Source organism: Pelodiscus sinensis, chromosome 4 (assembly GCF_049634645.1).
Source record: "Pelodiscus sinensis isolate JC-2024 chromosome 4, ASM4963464v1, whole genome shotgun sequence".
Taxonomy (NCBI): Eukaryota; Metazoa; Chordata; order Testudines; family Trionychidae; genus Pelodiscus; species Pelodiscus sinensis.
Window position 1 is genome coordinate 12,089,291 of NC_134714.1, and position 18,428 is coordinate 12,107,718.

Sequence of the window (18,428 nt, forward strand, 5' to 3'; positions counted from 1 at the left end):
GAAAGCTTCAGGGGGTAGCCAAGTTAGTCTGAAGAAATGGGCTGTGCCCACAAAAGCTCATGATACATGTTTTGTTAGTCTTTAAAGTGTTACCGGACTATTTGTTGTTTTTTAAAGTTTATCCTGAACAGATTGAGCTCTTTATCAGACAGTAAATTCAGTAGTGGTTTTTGTTAGTGTTTACATACACTTCATGAGGCGAAAATACAAGACTCTAAAGGGCTCTTTTACTGTAATGCTTTTTGTTCATAATTACAATAGCTGCAAGCTGAGGCCAGACAAATTCAACAAGTTTAAAAACATATCTAATTTCCAATAAGGGTAATTCACCATGGGAACAGATGGCATGGGAAGTGGTGGATTCTTCATCATTTGATGTCTTTAGGTAGTGACTGGATACTTTCTGGAAGGTATACTTTAGTCAAACACATTATTGGGCTAGGTGAAGTTTAATGCCTGGTGATATACAGGAAGACAGAGGAGGAGATCTGATAATTCCTCTGCCCTTTAATCTATGCAAATGATTCTTCATAGTTGCAAATGATACATACATACATTTATCTTGTCAAGTATCAGAGGGGTAGCCGTGTTAGTGTGAATCTGCAAAAGTGGCGAGGAGTCCTGTGGCACCTTATAGACTAACTGAAGTGTAGGAGCATAAGCTTTCGTGGGCAAAGACCCACTTCGTCAGATGCATGGTACATGGTGCCATGGTACATGCTCCTACGCTTCAGTTAGGGTACGTCTAGACTACCGCGTTTTGTCGACAGATACTGTCGACAAAACTTCCATTGACAATTTGCGTCCAGACACATGGAGTTCTGTCGACAAAGCAAGCCTCTTTGTCGACAGAACTCCATAGTCTGGATGCAACGTTACAGGCAATAACACCTTCTGTCGACAGAGTTCTGTCGACAGAAGGTGTTATGCCTCGTAAAATGAGGTATACCAGCGTCGACAAAACTGCTGAGTTCTGTCGACGTTATGTCGACAGAACTCAGCAGTAGTGTAGACGCTGGTATAGTTTTGTCGACAGAAGTCCACTTTTGTCGACAAAACTAGGTAGTCTAGACACACCCCTAGTCTATAAGGTGCCACAGGACTCCTCGCCACATTTATCTTGGTACCTTTAGATTTTGTTGCTGCTGAAGAGTTCTGTGAGCGCTCTGCTGTTAAATCTTAGTTTTAGAATTGGGGCAAGACTTCTGGATGAGTGACACACAAAATGACTGGGTTAGTAGATCAGAAAGAAGGCAAAAGCTACTGGGATGAGGTTCATATTTTTAATTATGCTGCATACTTGACACTCAGCCATTTTTATTCCCAGGGTCAACAGTTTTTGGCAGTCAGTGTCTTATTCGGAAAACCCGAGCTTATCTTTAGGAACCTCTGTCGTGAAAAAGGACCTCACCATGCTAGGTGCTGTGCAAACACATCTTTCAATCCCCATCTGTAAGAGAATACCAGAAAGAGAACAATTTCAACTATCAGCACTGGGGCTGGCATTTTCATTCTCTCAGGGAATTTGAAGTTGGGCTCCTAACTTGTTATACATCTCCTTTGACTTCTGTGGGACTGCTTGTGTCTTTTAAAGCCAAGTGCTTTGTTGTATTGGAGCCTTGCATGAGAATTACTTGACTAAAGCAGAGAATGGGGAGAAGGTAGGAATGCCAAAGAAACACTGTTATATGCATTGATGGTGTATTCATCTATTCAGTTAACTGATAATCATGCAACCCTTTTTGTTCCTCAGTCAGAAATGTGGGTTTTTTTCCTCTCCCCATGTGTCCGTCAACACCTGCCATGTGCCACTGAAATAACCACGTAAAATGGATCAGTTGCAGAAGATACAATCTGAGACCTTGCATGCATCTGTAAGCAGAAAAACTTTGCACATAAAATACTCACAACACTGGATGAAGAAATTAACCTCTAACACGCTCTTCAAAAATTCTAGTCCTGTTTAGAAATGACAGAGCCTCTGAAATAAATGGGGCTGAGGCAGTGTGGGCGGATATGATTGTTAAACAGCATTGCAAGCATGCAGCTTTCATTACTTGTGGGACTCTGTAACTGAAAGCTGAGTTTCTTTCCCCTTGCATGGGAAGAAGGCTGTCACCCGAGAACCACAAGTTACCATAAGGAAACACCTGCCTATTCCCAAAGGGCGACACTTTTGCACACTTGCAATATGCAGCATTTCTGGATCTGTGTTGTCTCAAAATTCTCTTGCGAAATGGTCACTGTTTTAAAAAGTCCGCATTTGTCAACTGATGGCACAGCTGTCTGCCCACTCATATTTTTTGGCCTAAACACAGAGGACAGCTGTGGCACAGAGGACCCTGTGTTGTAAAAACTGGCTGACTTCCTATTGTTTTTGCGGTGTCAAATTGCTGACTTCCGAACTGTGACCACTGTACTTTGATACCCTGTTGCATAAGAAAGTAACGTGCCTCCTGTTCTGGTATCTGCTTAGGTTCTAAGCAGATAGCTTGATAACAAAAATCCCAGGACTGTGACACTAGTTCTTAGATTATCACCATTTGTCTAGGCACGTAGGTTAAGAGATTCTTCATGAAAGCTAGTGTGATCCCGGGGGTTAGGAAGTAAATCGCATATTAACAGGGAAGGCAGTTAGCTTCAAAATTGAAATTTAAAAAGCACCATCTAAGCACAGTTGCCAGTCGAGGGGCACTAGGGGTGTCCCGATCCTCCTATTAGCACTGAGCCCTTTCAGTGACCCAGCTTGAGGGAATGCTGCTTTCTGCCTTTCACTTGGGCGCCCCATTCACCGGTGCATCGCGCATGTGCAGTGCGGGGGTGGCGAGTAGCTCTCGCTGGGTTTTGTCAAGCCCCGTATATTTGGCATTTATACCGCTTTAGTGCACGTGTCTCAGTTGCTCCCTGCCATGACTCATCTACTCAGGGATATGTCTTGATCTTTATAGGGGTACAGTGGCACAAACTCCCCTGTAGTTTTAATAAGATGAGGCTAGGGTTGGTAGAGCATGAGGGATCTGATATGTCCCCTTCTTGCACCATGCAGGGCTGGAAAGCACCTCAAGACATCTCCTAACCTAACCCATCCCCTTGATGATGGTATGGCTCATTGCAAGCTTCCCAACATCTTTTCCTCCATTGCATATTAAAGCAGCAATTCCTGACTTGGATGTTGGAAGTTTTTTTTGGTGCCAAAAAGACCATAGAGAGACTGCTCTGCCACTAGAGCTGGTTAGCCCGTCTCACATGGATGCGCTTTGTTTCTTGCCCACAGGGTAGAACAGTGATTAGAACCAGTCAACTCTTTGTCCGGGGTGGCGTTACCATTCTGTCTTGGTTAGACAGTGCCTCTGTCCTGGGAATGACAAAGATTGTTCTATTGGGGCGGGGGGAGAGAAATCAGGAGGAGAGCTCAGATAATCTGTGGCCTTCTCAGCCCTGAGGATTTCCACTATTGGTGGCCAGCAACAGGGTCTGGTGCAACCCCCCTGCGTAGGCAGACGAAGTTGCTGTACACTGCAATGTGCATTTGTGCTGGTTTCAAGCAAGGATAAAATGTACCAGTGCTAACTGGAATGTACGGAGGCTTTGCTGGCCTATATAAGAGGTTTCCACTGATGGGACATCACCAATGGTCATAGCAGTCACAAACTCCCAGTGCAGACACAGCCAGGAGTAGATAGTCTGTTCATTCTTTGGTTAGAGGCCGAGTGACTTAAAAAAATAGCCATTTCCCTGCTCTGTCCCCAGAGCGGGATGTTTTGGAGAGGCCTAGCAACTTGTGCCTCTATTTTACCATAGGAATTTAGGGCTGAAAGGGATCCCGAGAAGTCATCCAGGCTGCTCTGAGGTCCAAGTAAACCTAGACCATCCCTAGCAGTCTGTCCAACATGTTCTTAAAAGCCTTCAATGATGGGGGTTCCACAGTCTCCATCAAAGTCTGTTCCAAAGCTCGCTATGCTTAGTTAGAAACTTTTTCCTAATATTTAACCTAAATCTCACCTGTTCCTCTCTTCATGGGTTTCCGTGTTACACTGGGGCATTCAGCTTGGAGAGAACAGATGCATCTGGGGTTATGTAGAGAAACCCCCGGGTCCTGTTTTCCCTTTTTTTGTTGGGAGAGGTTAAACGTGGTAGCTGTGTCTGATTCCATCTCTGGGCGGGATGGGCCATGAGCTGTGATAGGTCTTGTGTCTAATTATCTCTCTCGTGACATTGTCAGAGGGTTCAGCTCTGTCGTTGGAAGTTTAACTTCTCTGAGCTGCTGCAGAGGATGAGGAGATGTAACTTAACCTGGTCCGTTTGGTTTCTCCATAGCCCAGATCAGAGGGTTATCCGTGTTAGTCTTTTTGTTCTTGCAGATTCAGTCCTGTGGCACCTTACAGACTATGCACCACATTCTCTTCCTAACTCTGCTTTTGTGAGTCAAAGCCCATATGTGGGACATCTTCAGATGCTGTTGTGCCAATGGAGATGCTGAAGATTCAGATTTAGTCTTACTGGGGTGGAAGTTTTTCCCGTTAAGCTAAGTGAACCAACAAAACCCGTTGTATAGGGAGTGTCAGGTAACCCCAAACTGTACAGTTCTGTCTCCAACTCCTAGCCTCTGCTAGAGTGAAAATGGGACTCTGCTTTAACCCTTGTCCTCTCCAGCTGTGGGTTGAAAGCACTTCTAAAGCTGGCTGAGAAGGTGGTATGTGTGGATGGAGTGGGTGAGGGGCAACCCCGGAGGTAAGAGCCTGAACAACTTGGCAGTGAAGACTCTTAGGGTGGGGGGGACACACCAGTCTCTTTGGGGGACCAAACAAGTAGATTAACACAAAGGCAAGGGTTTTATCGGAAGCAGTTGGAATTCTGTTCAGAACAACCATTGCCACAAGTGCCTTGCCGTTCTTAGGTGCACTGGGGCTTGTGTCAAGACTTGTGTAACTGCTGTTGTGAAAGGATCTAGGCAACAGGGTTGTATGAGGTTTGCTTGGGAGCCACATGGAGTCAGTTGTCTGGAGTTATAAAACATGACTGCATCAACGCAGGAGGGTGTCTAGCTTCATCAGAAGGATTCTTCCGGAACTATCCATCATCCATCCTATGGCGGTTGGCTTCCTACTGTGCAGTGGCTCGTTGTGCGCTTCCAAATGGTTAGTTGGAGCTGCAGAAGGGAAGTTGAGCAAACCAACAAAAGGACCACTCCTCTGTCAAGCTAAATGCTCTCCCAGAAAAATAATGCTCTTATTCTGTCCCATGATCTGTCCCATGCTGCAACTGTGAGTCTGGGTCAACAGCAGAGCCCATGAGCTCTCATTCAGTCTTACTCTGTTAATCTGATTGAAATAATTTCAAAGGGCATTTTCCATGAATCAATAGATCCATCCTGTTTCTGTGCCTCAGAGGCTTAATTTGCTCTACATACCACACGGAATGTGGCCCTGTCCTGTGTCCTGCTACAGAGAATCCTACTTCTCAAGGGAGGGATGTTATTGGAGTCCTCCATAAACCTGTTCTGTAGAGCTGATGTTTTTCTGTCTCCAAGTTGCATTTCACAATGTGGGATAAATGTGTGGGGGGGGTGCATGTGTAAAAGTAAAATAATCTGTGTCTGTAGGTATGGATGTGGAACTTGGGGAATTTTGTTAATATGCCAAACAGTTCCCGATGTTTTCAGGACGGTGGAAACCTAACCCAAGAATGGGGTTGTTATGGCTTTTGAAGCATAACACTATTAGGAAATCTCAGTTACGAGTACGTTTCCCTTTCATATTTCAGGATGGCATTTCCTGCCAAAAGGAATTGAAAAATTCCTGTTGCAATGCACCACATTCACTTCCTAACTCTGCTTTTGTGAGCCAAAGAATATGCATCTTAAACCAGCTTGTGTATTTATTTAGGAGACCTAATACAGTAGCCTCCTATGAGAGGCATCCTCACACACAACACTCAGTCCACAGCTGTGGCGCACAGAGGGGAGGGGAAGGTGGCTTTCTGCTATCTTTTGCACTACCCCTGCTCCTGGGCTGTCCAGAATGTAAGTTTCATTAGGCTTTTGTGATTTTACTTTTCCATGTCTGTTCTGCTACAAGGCTGCTCTAACTTGTATAGGCTAGAATGGTCCCTAAGGATTATTCCTCTGGCTTGGATCATCACGGCACAGTGTGTTTTCAGTTGTATACCCATCCCACCAGCTTTCCCAATCAAAGCTCACCTGCCAAGAGAAATGCCAGTGCTCTCCTAGCACAACTTTCATGCCTCTGCGGGATCAGGCCCAAAGTTTGAGACTGAATCTGGAAATATTCACAGACCCCAAATAATCGGAGGAAAGAGTGAGTTTGTTCCTGGATCCCTTTGTATCACTATAAAATCTATGCACTATACTCCAGTACTTTTTTTCTCTCTCCCTCTCTCCCTCTCCCCTTGCCCCCCAACCCCCCCCCCCCACCTTTCTTCCCTTAATGCTTACCTGCCATTAACCCCTTTCTGCACTATGTGAGGTCTAATTTTGGAGAGAATTCACAAATCAGCTGACAGAAGCCCTTCTCTTCTACACCTGCCCAGTCCTATATATCCAGCTCTGGCCTGGAGAAAATAATTCTGCTAGGACATGTTCCACCCCCCCCCCCCCGAAATCCATTGGAAGATGCCCACTAACTTCCGTAGGTTTTGGATACAGCTTTTTGGCTGGAGGAGAGGCCAGATGGTTTTCTAAAGGCTGGCTAGAGCCTTTTTATTCCGGGTATGCGTGTTATGTGCATCCGCTTTTGTTGTACTCCTTTATTTTTATGCACGCTCTCTGACTTGTAGTTATAAAAATGATGCAACGCCCAGTGCTTGTACTTGAAGGCTGGATATAGGACAGATTTTCATACGAGACAGTACAATGAAATGAAATGCAAGGCCAAAGGATTTGTGCTTAAAGCAAATTGGCCTAGTGGTAGAATGTCATTTTAAAGAACCCTCAAACCTGACTTAATCTCCAATGTACTTTCTCAGGAGTTCCTCTCCCTCCTCTGGAAGGGGCTCACCAAATTAGGATTCGCACTTTGTCTATATAACACTGGTATCTATCTCTGACTGTAAAATGGGATTGGATCCTTAACTGTGGTGACTCTTTCATGCACAAATTGATTATCAAGGTTGGGTTTGTCATTAAATACCCCCTGGGCCACACTGGCAGCTATCACCCTGTGGGAGGAGCAGAGAGGGAGGAAGTGGGCTATCTTCTTGTGAGGGAGGAAAAGGAGTGTTCATGTTTGATCAGGTGAGCACGCCCTACGTGGTTTACTCTGTACAGTCCTTCGTATAATGTCCAGGCAGTACTCTAGTACCCAGAGTAAACCATGTACCACGTTTCCTGCAGTTGCAGTGGGGGAGGGGAGGTGAGGTATCTTCTTGGTGGACATTGCAGGCCTCCCTGCCCTCCAGCCTCCCCTGTGCTGTGTAGCCAGGAAGCTTCTGTATTGTGCTTGCAAGATGAGTTTGTGTGTACACTTCAGACATCCTTATTCTCTATAGTTGTAACCTGTTTGAAAGGTAAGAGTGAGATACACTGTGCTCCCTCACAGGGACTCTATCTTTGTTCTTATCTCCAGTTTTTGCATGAAGGGAAGTTCTTGAACCTGTCTGGCTGCTATGTGGGGGGGAGAAAACACAGCTAAGAACTTGCAGGAGTTGCAAGTTCAGAAATGTAGCTAGCCACTCAAGTCATGTGAATATCTGCTCAGAGCACTTGACTTTCATTGTGGTCTAATTTTAGTGAATACAGACAGAATCCCCTTAGGGTATGTTAGACTTTGAAGGGAAAAAAAACTTTTTTCTTTCTGGTTTTCTCTTTCACAGACAGCACGCCCCAAAATATCACCTTGTCTTTCAATAGCAGTCTGACTAGCTCAGGGTTTTTGAATTCTTACGAGATTTAATCAGGATAATTAGTTACTGTCTGTTTGTAACTTTGTTTGTGCTCCAGAACTTCCAAAGGGCGTATTTGTCTTTCAGCGTTCTGTCTGAGTTTCGCTTAATCGGTTAGGACAGCAGCTTATTTCCTCAAGTTCTCTGTCATGCTTATGTAAGCTGAAAACGTGGGCCGGATTCTGCTGGGTAGGTACAAAAGCATGACTTTAGATTAATGCTTTTTACTTCAAAGGAACCACTCCCAATTTACACTGGTGTAAATAAGAACAGGGTTTGGCCCCATGTCCTCATGTAGTAGTAAATATTAGGATTGTTTTTGATTCATGCTTACTGATGGAACCAATGTAATGTAACTGCTTTTAATCGAATTTTAATAGAGCCTCTTGGACTAGATAGTCTTAATTTATATCGCCTAGGGGAAAAAATAGCAACCATCTTCTATAATTCTGATATGGAGAAAGGGATTTTGGTTGCAGTGTTAGTTTATTTTTTAAATATCTAAATGGGAAGAGACACTGCCAACTTAAAAAGACACCCTTTTGTCTGGAAACAGGTTACCATCTGAAATCACCTGAAGTGAGGAGAAAGAGAAACCATGTCCTTGTTCAGTATAATGCTGTGCATTTGACTTTTTGTATAGTTGGTTTCCCTTTTCTGTTTGTGTCGAACTGGGGGTGAAGTACAGTGGAAAACAGGAAAACATGATGTAAACTCACAGCAGGAGGCAGGTGTAGTAATGAAAATACTTTTGACTTGTTCCTATCTATCTAATTAGAAATTGTATATGTGATAATTTCCCTTTAATATTCAAAGGTCCAAAGAGCAGTTGAGTAAATCAGGTCCTGTTATCATACAGATGGGAGGGGAAACGCTTTGAAAGGAAGTGTGACTAAATAAATTGTAGCTGGAAACAGCAGAATCTGCTGATTGTCTGTTTTCCCTTTTGGTTAAAACTAAAATGGTGGTGGAACAAACCTTGGGATTTTTTGAGGCACCTGTAGCTTTATGCTCTGTCAATAATTGAAGGTGGAGTGTTGAATATCTTGTATGTAAATGTAAAGACTGTTAGTCAAAGTGCATGTTAACTTGATTATGGGTGGGTGTGTGTGTGTGTGTGTGTGTGTGTGTGTTTGTGTGAGGGGGGCGGAGGGGATACAGTAGACTTCCGATAATCCAGCACCTTTGGGACCTAGGTGGTGCTGGATTATCGGATCTGCCAGAGTACCAGGAGGTACTATAAGGGGGCATACTCCCAACCCAGTTCCCCTCCCGCCTCCACTTTCTGCTCGGGTCCCGGAGCTGCCGGTACAGCCGTGCGCTGAGCGGCCGGCTTTTCAATGAGCTGGCCGGGACGCCGTGCACAACCCAATCCCCTTCTCTTCCCCAGAGCCAAACATCTCCCCTCCCTGCTGTCACCCAGTCCCCCTTCTCCCCCAGTCTTATGTCCGGGTCCCGAAGCAGCTGCCTGTGCTCAGCGCCCGGCTGCTAGCTCATGCAGGCTGGACGCTGTGTGCGCTGGGGACCGTGAGCGAAACAGCTTGGGTCACAGCAGCCCGGCCATGAGATCAGCTGACCTGAGTGGTTCCGGCTGATGCTGGACTATCAGGACTGCGGGACAACTGGATGCCAGACTATTGGAGTTTTACTGTAATATCTTTAAAGCTAGAAGGGACCATTATGGTCCTATAGTTTGGCCATCATAATGCAAAATTTCTTCCATTTATTCCTGTATTGCACCCAATAACTTGTGTGTTAATTAGCTTTTATCACAGACTTACTGCTGCATACTGTAACAGCCTCTGTCCTCATGATGGAAAACTCACCTCTCTGTGGAGAAGCCAATACCAGTGTGATGTGGTGCCAACTCCATCTAAATGGGACCTCCGTGTTGTGCAGTTCTTGTGCTTGACCTCTGCATGGGTGGCTTGTGTGTAGACACCAACTATAATCTCCTCTTTGCCAATTGAGCGGTGCTTTGGTTATAATTTGGGAAGCAGGCAGGAAGCTGAAGCCCTTTTGTCAGTGTTAAGTGAGAAGTGTGTGTCAGAGCTCCAGGCTCTCTGTGCACTGAAATCGGCAAATCTGATTTTTAAATGCCTTTGAAAGCATCTTCCTGCTTCCTGATGCAGAGAGTATAATGTGAATTTTAGCAGAAAAATTCTGTCTACGGGAGGGAATTTGGGGTTTTAAAAGATTTGAATCCTAATATTGGAGCCTGTCATTCTTGGGATCTCTTTTGAGCTCGCATCTGACTTTCAACCTAAACTGGGATCATGGAGGCTCTTGAACGAGAGAGCCCTGGCACAGGAGGGCCAGCAGCTGAGAGCCCCTCACATGGCCAAGCTGGAGGTAGCGGGTCCAGGGCCTCAGCAGCCTGGTGGCAATAGTGGGGCCATGGTAGCAGGGCAGGGGCAGCCCATGCATGCAGTAGGGCCGGTGCTGAGGTAGCTCAGTCAGGGCTGCATGCCACCCGGCAGCGGGGACAGAGCCACAGCAGCCTGGATGGCAGTAAAGCTGGGCTGCAGCAGCCCAGCAGGGGAAGCCCAACGGGGGCTGTGGCAACCCAGTGGGGCTGGGACAGGCCAGCAGCCCAATCAGGGCACATGCCAACCAGCAGCAGGGCCAGAGCTGCATGCTGACAGTGGGTCTAGGGTGACTGTGTCACCCGGCCAGCAGCAGGGGCCAAAGGAGCCCAGCAGCGGGAAAGGGTGGTAGGCTGAGAGGGCTAGTGGCAGGAGACCTTCCCTGGTCTGGCAAATTCCCTCCTCTGGAACCGCTCGGTTCCCAAGGTGCCAGTCCAGAAAGCTGCAACTGTATAGCATTTCATATAGTTTCCCCTTTTCTTCCATTTAGAAGACATTTTGTATTTTCAGCATGTTTTCTGCTATAATAGTTCCTGGCATTAGCAGCCGCACTTCTAATGCACAGTGTGCATTCTTATGAGCTTGCCTTGGGTTAGGAATTCAAGTACATAGTGCTGGTCTTATGATTTTGTGTGTGTGTGTGTGTGTGTGTGTGTCTGTAAAAGTATGATCACTTTAGTGCATTCCTCTTTAGGAGTTTTGAAATGTGATAGCATATACTGTAATTGACTAATATCTGCGGTAAAATGCTAGTTACCCACAGTTCTCTGAGCATACTGATGTGGAAAAAAAAACTCGAGAGAAAAGAATTGAGCTTTTATTGCTGTTTATCAGATGGTAAAATGGCACATTTACTGTGGGAATGAGGTTGCCAGTGACATTAATCCTGTTCTAGAGTTCACTTCCAAAGCAAACATCCAGTGGTGTGTACATTGTGTGTGGGATTCCAGGGTTCTTGTTTGCCAGTGCTCAGAAATGTTAACTTATTAGGATTAGAGAGAACTTTCCCTGTGCGTGTTCTCCCCCTCTCTCTTCACCTTGGCCATCAGTCCAGCTCTTCCTATGAGCTGACATCATTTTCCTTCACATCATATCCTCCTGGTAGGCAGTGTTCCCTCTAAGATTTTTCCATCCATGAGCGGAATGAGTTTTTGTCTTGTGCACCAATATTAAGGGGTAATGTGCGCTTGTTTGGATGCATGCCACCATGGCACCCAAGTTATTAACACGCGCACACACACACACACACACAAATTTAAAATGTTATGGAAAACATAGTAGAACAAGGAATAATTAACAAGGTGCATGACTTCAAGTGTTTATAGAATATGAAGTCAAATAAAAAGAAAATTAATACTACAAAATGTTAAGTAGCCAACTTCCTCTGTTTATAGCCATCTCCCAGACTCTCCCCCAACTGGACTAGATCAGGATGTTGGAGGGTTTACTGGCAATATCAAGAGCATGAGATTCAGCAGAACAGTTGGAACTACAGCATCTCCACTTTTATTAGAATACCAAGGCGTGACCACTGCACATCAAAGCAAGCATGCTGAAAGATTATCTTGCACTCTAAGCCCCTTTGTGCCTTCTGTATTTTCCACCTTGCCAGAAGCAAGTCCAGCTGCTGTTATATGTTAGATTAGCCTCAAGGCTGTTCTAAGTCTGCACAGCCCACAGTTTCATAGGAGGCCAAAAATAAGCACCGTGCAGCACTATTACTAGTTTTCCTCCAGAATGCCCCTATGCCTGAGCTTTGGCCGGAGGGCACCACAGAGCCATTTCATTGGCTCTAAGCTAGCTAGGGCAGCCCCCTCTCTACACTGGGGGTAAAACCCAAGTAGGGGGATGAGATCAGTGCATTTAGGGCACCTTTACCACTAGGGCATCCAATGGTGTGATGTGACTCCTGGCTAGCAGATGAGAGGACGCCACCTCCATGCCATTGTATCTACAGTTGCTGGGTATCTCTTTGTGCAGGGAGTGCTTTGCCCAGCCTTCTCCATTGCACTGCCACTAGGCCACATTGCAGAATACTGCACAGATAGCATGGACACCTACTGGCACAGCCAGGCGGCATTTGGGGCAGGGCGCGCCTTTCCTCCTCTGCAGTGGTGCTGGTAGCCTGTGTCATGCCGCTGCGGGAGTCAACATGTAATTAGAGATGCAGCGCCCTGCAAATGTAAAACGGATACTAGCACCACCTCTACAGGAAGAAGAATAACAATGAAACATGTGGAAATAGCCATTTTCAATAAACACTCTATCCCCAAAGCCACATCCATCTGTAGACTATTTCATTGCAGGTATGAAACCTAGACCACACTGAAGTTAAGGTGAGTTTTGCAGTTGACTTCATCAGTGGGGTCAGTACACTTTTTTTTTTTTTTCTCAGAGTCACCGATGCTATATTATTGAACATAAGACAACAGGGAGATGCCTGAAGAGATGGCTGTTTAGAAGCTGACGTGCTGGTACTTTGCTTTACGACACAAGCACAGATTGCTTACAAGATGCTGAGCTAAGCACAGAAATAGCAAGAAAGAAAATTCAGTGAGAAGCAGGGAACCACCTACCTTCTGCACCTGCTACAAGCCTCCTGGTGGCTGAGCATGCTTTTTAAGAAAGGGTTTCAGGATTTAGATTACGGAAAATACTTTGTTCAGGACAGTAATGCCTGTGGTCAGAGTAATAGTGAAAAATACTACCTGGGAAGAAGATTTTTAAATACTTTTTTCAGTTTACATATAATTAAATGTTTTTTAATGTGTATAAATACAAAACATTCCCACTTTAAAAACAAGTATTAAGCCAGAAACAACGAAATAATGTGGTGTTGAATAAATCCCTTCTTTAAAGCAACTTCTTTTCCTTAGTATGTACAATTAAGACTGCAGCGGTTTAAAACATGTAGCTCTGGTCCCAGCTTCCCCGGAGCGGAGCAGAGCAGCTGCTGCTCCCCACGCGGACCTGGCCTCATCCCTGGCTGACCAAGCAGCCAGATGAACCACTTTCCAGGCAGTCCCGTAGGCAGTTTTGTCGTGTTTGGTTCACCATGACAATGTCTTAGTTTCCGTTGACTTATTTTTTTTCTAACATTTTTATTTATTTATTTAATTTGTGAGGAGTGACTCCTTTTCCTGACTTCTCAAGACCAAGAAAAGATCGAAGATCTAGACACTTGCTTTGAAAATTGCAGGTTTCACTAACCCTTTTTAAATGAGAGGTGTGTGCTAGTAAACAGAATTCTTTTTTTAAGGCCTTTTTAAATGGATATTGTCAGCATGAATTTTTTTCAAGGTTGGTTCTGCCCACGAAAGCTCGTGATACCACCAACATGTTTTGTTAGTCTTTAAGGCGTAATTAGACTATTTGTTTAAATTTTTCCTGTTACAGACTAACTTGGCTACCTCTCTGAAGCTTTTAAGTTTAAAGTCAGTTTTGAGACAGATCACCCTTTAAATAGTATATCTTCAAACTTTTAAATAAGATTCAAAGTTTCAAGTCCCCTCCCTCAATTGATATTTAGAAGGGTCTTTTTAGGTGATCCTGACAGGGACAACAAACACGACTGAATTTATTCTTCCTCCAACCCTTTCTCATCTCGCCTCTCATTTCTATGTGTCTGTCTGCTGCTCTTCGTAAATTGGGAAGAGCCTGTCTGTGTAAAGAGCTACCCCATGAGAAATGCATCATGCTACTACATGAAGCAGGAAATGCAACTACCCAAAATGCAGCTACCCATTAATAAAACAATGAAACTGATTAGGCCCACATGCAGTGAAAAGGCACAGAGCTGGATCTGTACCTGCTATTATTACACACAATTGGGATAGAAATATGATTTCTTTTAGTAAATGTCCTTCTCTTCCCAAGAGCTTGACATGACTAGGCCTGAAGATGGGTTCTGAATATTAGTCCATAGACAATAGGGGTGTAAAATCCCATTTAACTGATTAACTGGTTAAATGTAATGCTTCACCGGTTAACCAATTAAAGGGCAGGCATGGACAGGGCAGCAGTTCTAGCCTACCTGGTCTGGAGTGGTCCCCCTCCTCTGCTTCAGTCAGGGGCCGCTCCAGTCCGGCCTGAGCAGCCCCTGCCCATAGGTTAATTTTTCACATCCCTAATAGACAACAGACCACTTGTTTTCGGCACATTCCTACTCAAGTTTCCCTTTGTAGCTTTAGATAGAACCTGCATTAAAACCCTGTTATATTGGGTGCTTGTTGGGGGCTAATTTTGGGTGGAAAGTATGCTGGCTTTTGAAATGACCTCGAACATGAGTGGGGAATGGTACTGAACATAGCTTAAACTGCCTTGCATCATCTTCCTCTTTCCTGTCCCATGGGTAGCCAGGAGCATGAATCCCTCCCCCAAATCTGGCTATTGGAACTCTGTTCACAAGCATGGGCTGCAGCAGCTTTTGGGTAGTCATGTGTTGTAGAGAAAACTGTTCCTATCCCCCATTCCAGCTCTTCTTGCAGGACCAGACTCACTGTCCTACATCTTCCTACCTCTGCAGAGCCCAGATAGAGAGCAGTGATGAATTTCTTTCCTCTGTACACTACGGCTACCTGCCCTTCCAGAGTGTCAAAATGTACATATTTGCATCTGATAACGTCTATGCATTTTCTAAGCTTGGTAATGTTAACTCACTAATCTTCATTGCAGCCCTGATAAGCAGGTAAGTGTTACCTCCAGTTACAGTTTGGAGATCCTTAATCTCTTTGGACCGAAGGTCATGTCTATGCTTTGACTAGAGGGGTGATTTTTTTTTTCCCTCCTCCTCCCCCCCGGTTTGTGTACATCCACTAGTTGCTAGTTCTTATCAAGCTAATAAATCTAAATAGCAGCATGCCATGGGAGTACTGGTAGCGGCAGTGGAGGCATGGCTGAGGAGGGCTAAGTACAAACCTGCCTGAAACCAGTGAGTACCTACTTGGTATGGCTCAACCATGCTTCTGCTACCACTATTAATGCTATTGCTATGTGTACACTTGCAGGGCAACCTAGCTCGAGTGTAGACATGCACTCCTCATACACACACACACATGCAGTAGAACATACACAGAATTTCACCTTTTTACGTTAATCAGTTGGTGTAGGCCATAAAGAGCCATAAATCCAGCTGACATCATTTGGATCTTATCTAAGCTTTTCTCCCTCAAGTTTGTTTGTAAATACTAAGGAACTTGTTAGCCACTGGTGACGAGAACTTTGACCATCTGTGTCATTTCTCAAGATGCTGACAATAAAACTGAATACTTAATTAGAAATCTGTTGTTCAGATTCTAGTTGTCTCCCAGGTCAGTGTATGTATTAAAAGCCACATGGGATATGAAATACCAAAAGTGGATCACTTTTCTTGGACTATTCTGTTTTCTCAATATCATTCTTTGACGTGTTTGATAAATGTTCTGTCTGACCTTGTGCTTCCTCCTACCTGATACAGGAAGGATACACAGAGCTAATGCTGATTTTTTTTGCATATTACAGAGCATGTCCTCAGTTGGCCTATAACATACTGTACGTATTAAGTGTAGTCTATACACTTGAAGATATATGCTGAACTACAAGCTTTTGTGCAGGTCATGACTCATGAGTAACAAGGCTTAATGGCCAGTCTCCTAATTAGATTATCCACTGAGAGCTCACTATATAAATATGTGGACAGGCCAAGGCCTGCTGTTAGAATTCAATATAATGTACCTTTTATATACTGTCCTTTGGGTGCTGTGTCCTCGCACACTAGACAATCAGTCTTAAGTATGACTGCCAGGTTTTTGTGGCTGTGGGGAAATTCGGCATTCAGAAGTCAATTTACAGGCTCCGCTGTGTCCTCGCCAAAGGGTCTTTCCTGGCATTCAGTGTGCAAACAGATGCACTACTGCAGCTAGAAAGACCAATGTAGACTGAAAACTGCAACACAAGGTCTGGATGTGAAAGTGTGACTGTATGATGAGCCCAGACTCAGTTAACCTTCATGGGTACACACAGGCTCTCAGTATGTATGGGAGCTGGTTTAAAAGCCATTTCCTGGCACACACCAACTCCCAGGGAGCTGCTTGCTGCTCCATGCTGTTGCCTCTATCAGCGGTTACACGGTTACTTAATTACACTCATTTTAACATCCCTATGTCAAGGATGCTGTACATCACAATTTGTGCCTGTTAGGTTCCTTTTCTGAAAGAGAAGTGCATTGTTACATAGTCGGGGAGGGGAGGGGGAGAGCAATGATGAGGAGATGGGGTGGTTCTTTTTAAAAGGAAAAAAAACTCTGAGGGTCAAGTTTTCCCTCAGTTACATCTTTCAGCTGAATTCATTTCCAATGTTGCACAGGTGTAAATGGGAGGGCAAAATGTGGCCCACAAACTGTAATAGACTAGAAGTGGCCCAGTGTTGCCAATCCTCTAGGACGGTCTTAGAGCAGTAATACTCAAAGGGTGGCTTGCGAGCCAATCAGGGTGCTTCTACTATGTTAACCTAATTAGTATTGATAAAATAATACTTGCACAGTCATTTTGCTGTGAGAATAACACACACAGCTGTTTAAAGGTGAATATATAGTATTGTCTGAAACAACGAATTCACAGTACTCTGGCTCTTCTGGGTAATGTTGATTGCTAGTTTGGCCCCTCATCTACTGAGGTCTGAATGTTATTGCCCTGGATTCTCCAGGGTTAAAGATTGTCATGTGATCAAACCTCCACGAATGTGTCTAACCAAAACGGACAGTCCTAGTGGCACACAATCCTAGTTGCATGAAATTCAGGCAAGTAATTTATGATGGTTTTCACCTCTCTTTCTGTTTGCTGATTGTTGACCAACATGTATGCGCGCACCTTGTAAAATGTATTTGGTTGCTGAACAAATATTGAAGATCAGTTCTTGATCTGCAGTAAATTCAAGTGCGTTTCACTGCAGACATTGGAAATTCCAGCTGCTTTGGGGACCCACCATTCCCAAGGTATTTTTCCAGTCACTGGCTGGATCTGTCACTCCTAGAATCAGATTTCTGATGCAATTCTGCATTCCCAATTGCTCTCTACAAATGTTTTGTGATATTAATTGAAAAGCTCCTGTTTACATGTTCACTTTTGCTAGTAAACTCATGCTAAAGTATTTGAGTGGACACTTTAGTTCTGAGAATATGTACATTAGCTATTCTAAACTAATACCCCAATGGCCTTTTTCCCTTCTAACATTCATTCGGTCCTGTTGGTCTTGATGCATATCTTGTATTTACCTTGTAGTGTTCCTTTGGCATGTAACATGAATTTGCTGTTAGAGGGAGCTGTTAATTTGCCTGATCCTGCTATGATCAGGGCACCAGAGGATGCACTGAAATAAATAAGAGGTGTAGGCATTCAACCCTTTTCATATTCAGGAAACTGCCTGTGTTTTAAAAATTAGAGATAAAATTAGTAGCGCTGTGGGCTGCGGAAGGTGTGCCTCAATAAAAAGACTGTAATTTTTTTGAGCTTTTAATATTTTGTAATTAGTGTAGCTGCTATTCTGTGGCTGAGCCAAACCCCATTGAAATCAATGGAAAACCCCCATTGACTTCAGTGCAGGACATAGTGTTCACATTACACTCCCTGTCAGGGCCTGGCCTGGCCCAAGAAAGCTAGTGATCCAACCAGCAGATAAAATTTGGTGATGAATCCTGGTCATGGGCTGCCTGAGGCTTGTTGTCTATGTACATGAAGAAGATTGAGCTTTAGATCAAGCCCTTGGAGCACAGTGGAGGAAATGGATAAATAGTTTCAGAATTCCTTGTCTGTCATGAGGCTGGAGGCCATGTGGTAATTTTCATCTGCTCGAGGCATGGGTTAACAACATTGTTATGTGTACTACTCTTTTAGTGTTCACCTAGTGTGACCTTTTTTAAAAAACAAAACAAAACTCATCAACTGTTTGTCATAGGTCAAAAAAATAGCTAGGACACCAAAGCCTTAAACCAGCAGTTCCCACCCACCAGTCCACAGACCACTGTCTGCCCTCAACTCACTGGCTGCGGGGCCATGGTGGCTGCTGGATCTTAAGCCAGCTGTTCAGTTAGGTGTTAGCCAGGTGTTAGGCACTGGAGAGCAAGGGGCTTGGCTGGGGCTAGGCAGTCAGATAACATTGTATTTGCATATTCATTATTTGAATGTTAAT

The 18,428-nt window shown here is 44.4% G+C and overlaps 1 protein-coding gene across 3 annotated transcripts in view; it reads left to right on the forward strand.

Annotated features, from left to right (window-relative positions):
• DAAM1 (dishevelled associated activator of morphogenesis 1) overlaps positions 1–18,428 on the forward strand; it is a 196,751-nt gene that overhangs the window by 27,551 nt on the left and 150,772 nt on the right. The window contains exon 1 of one of the 3 annotated variants that reach the window (XM_075926323.1): positions 12,717–12,739. The exons of the other annotated variants lie outside the window; for them this stretch is intronic. The gene's annotated coding sequence lies outside the window, so the exon portion shown is untranslated. Of the gene's footprint in view, positions 1–12,716; positions 12,740–18,428 lie in introns of those variants that run through there. 3 annotated transcript variants of the gene reach the window in all.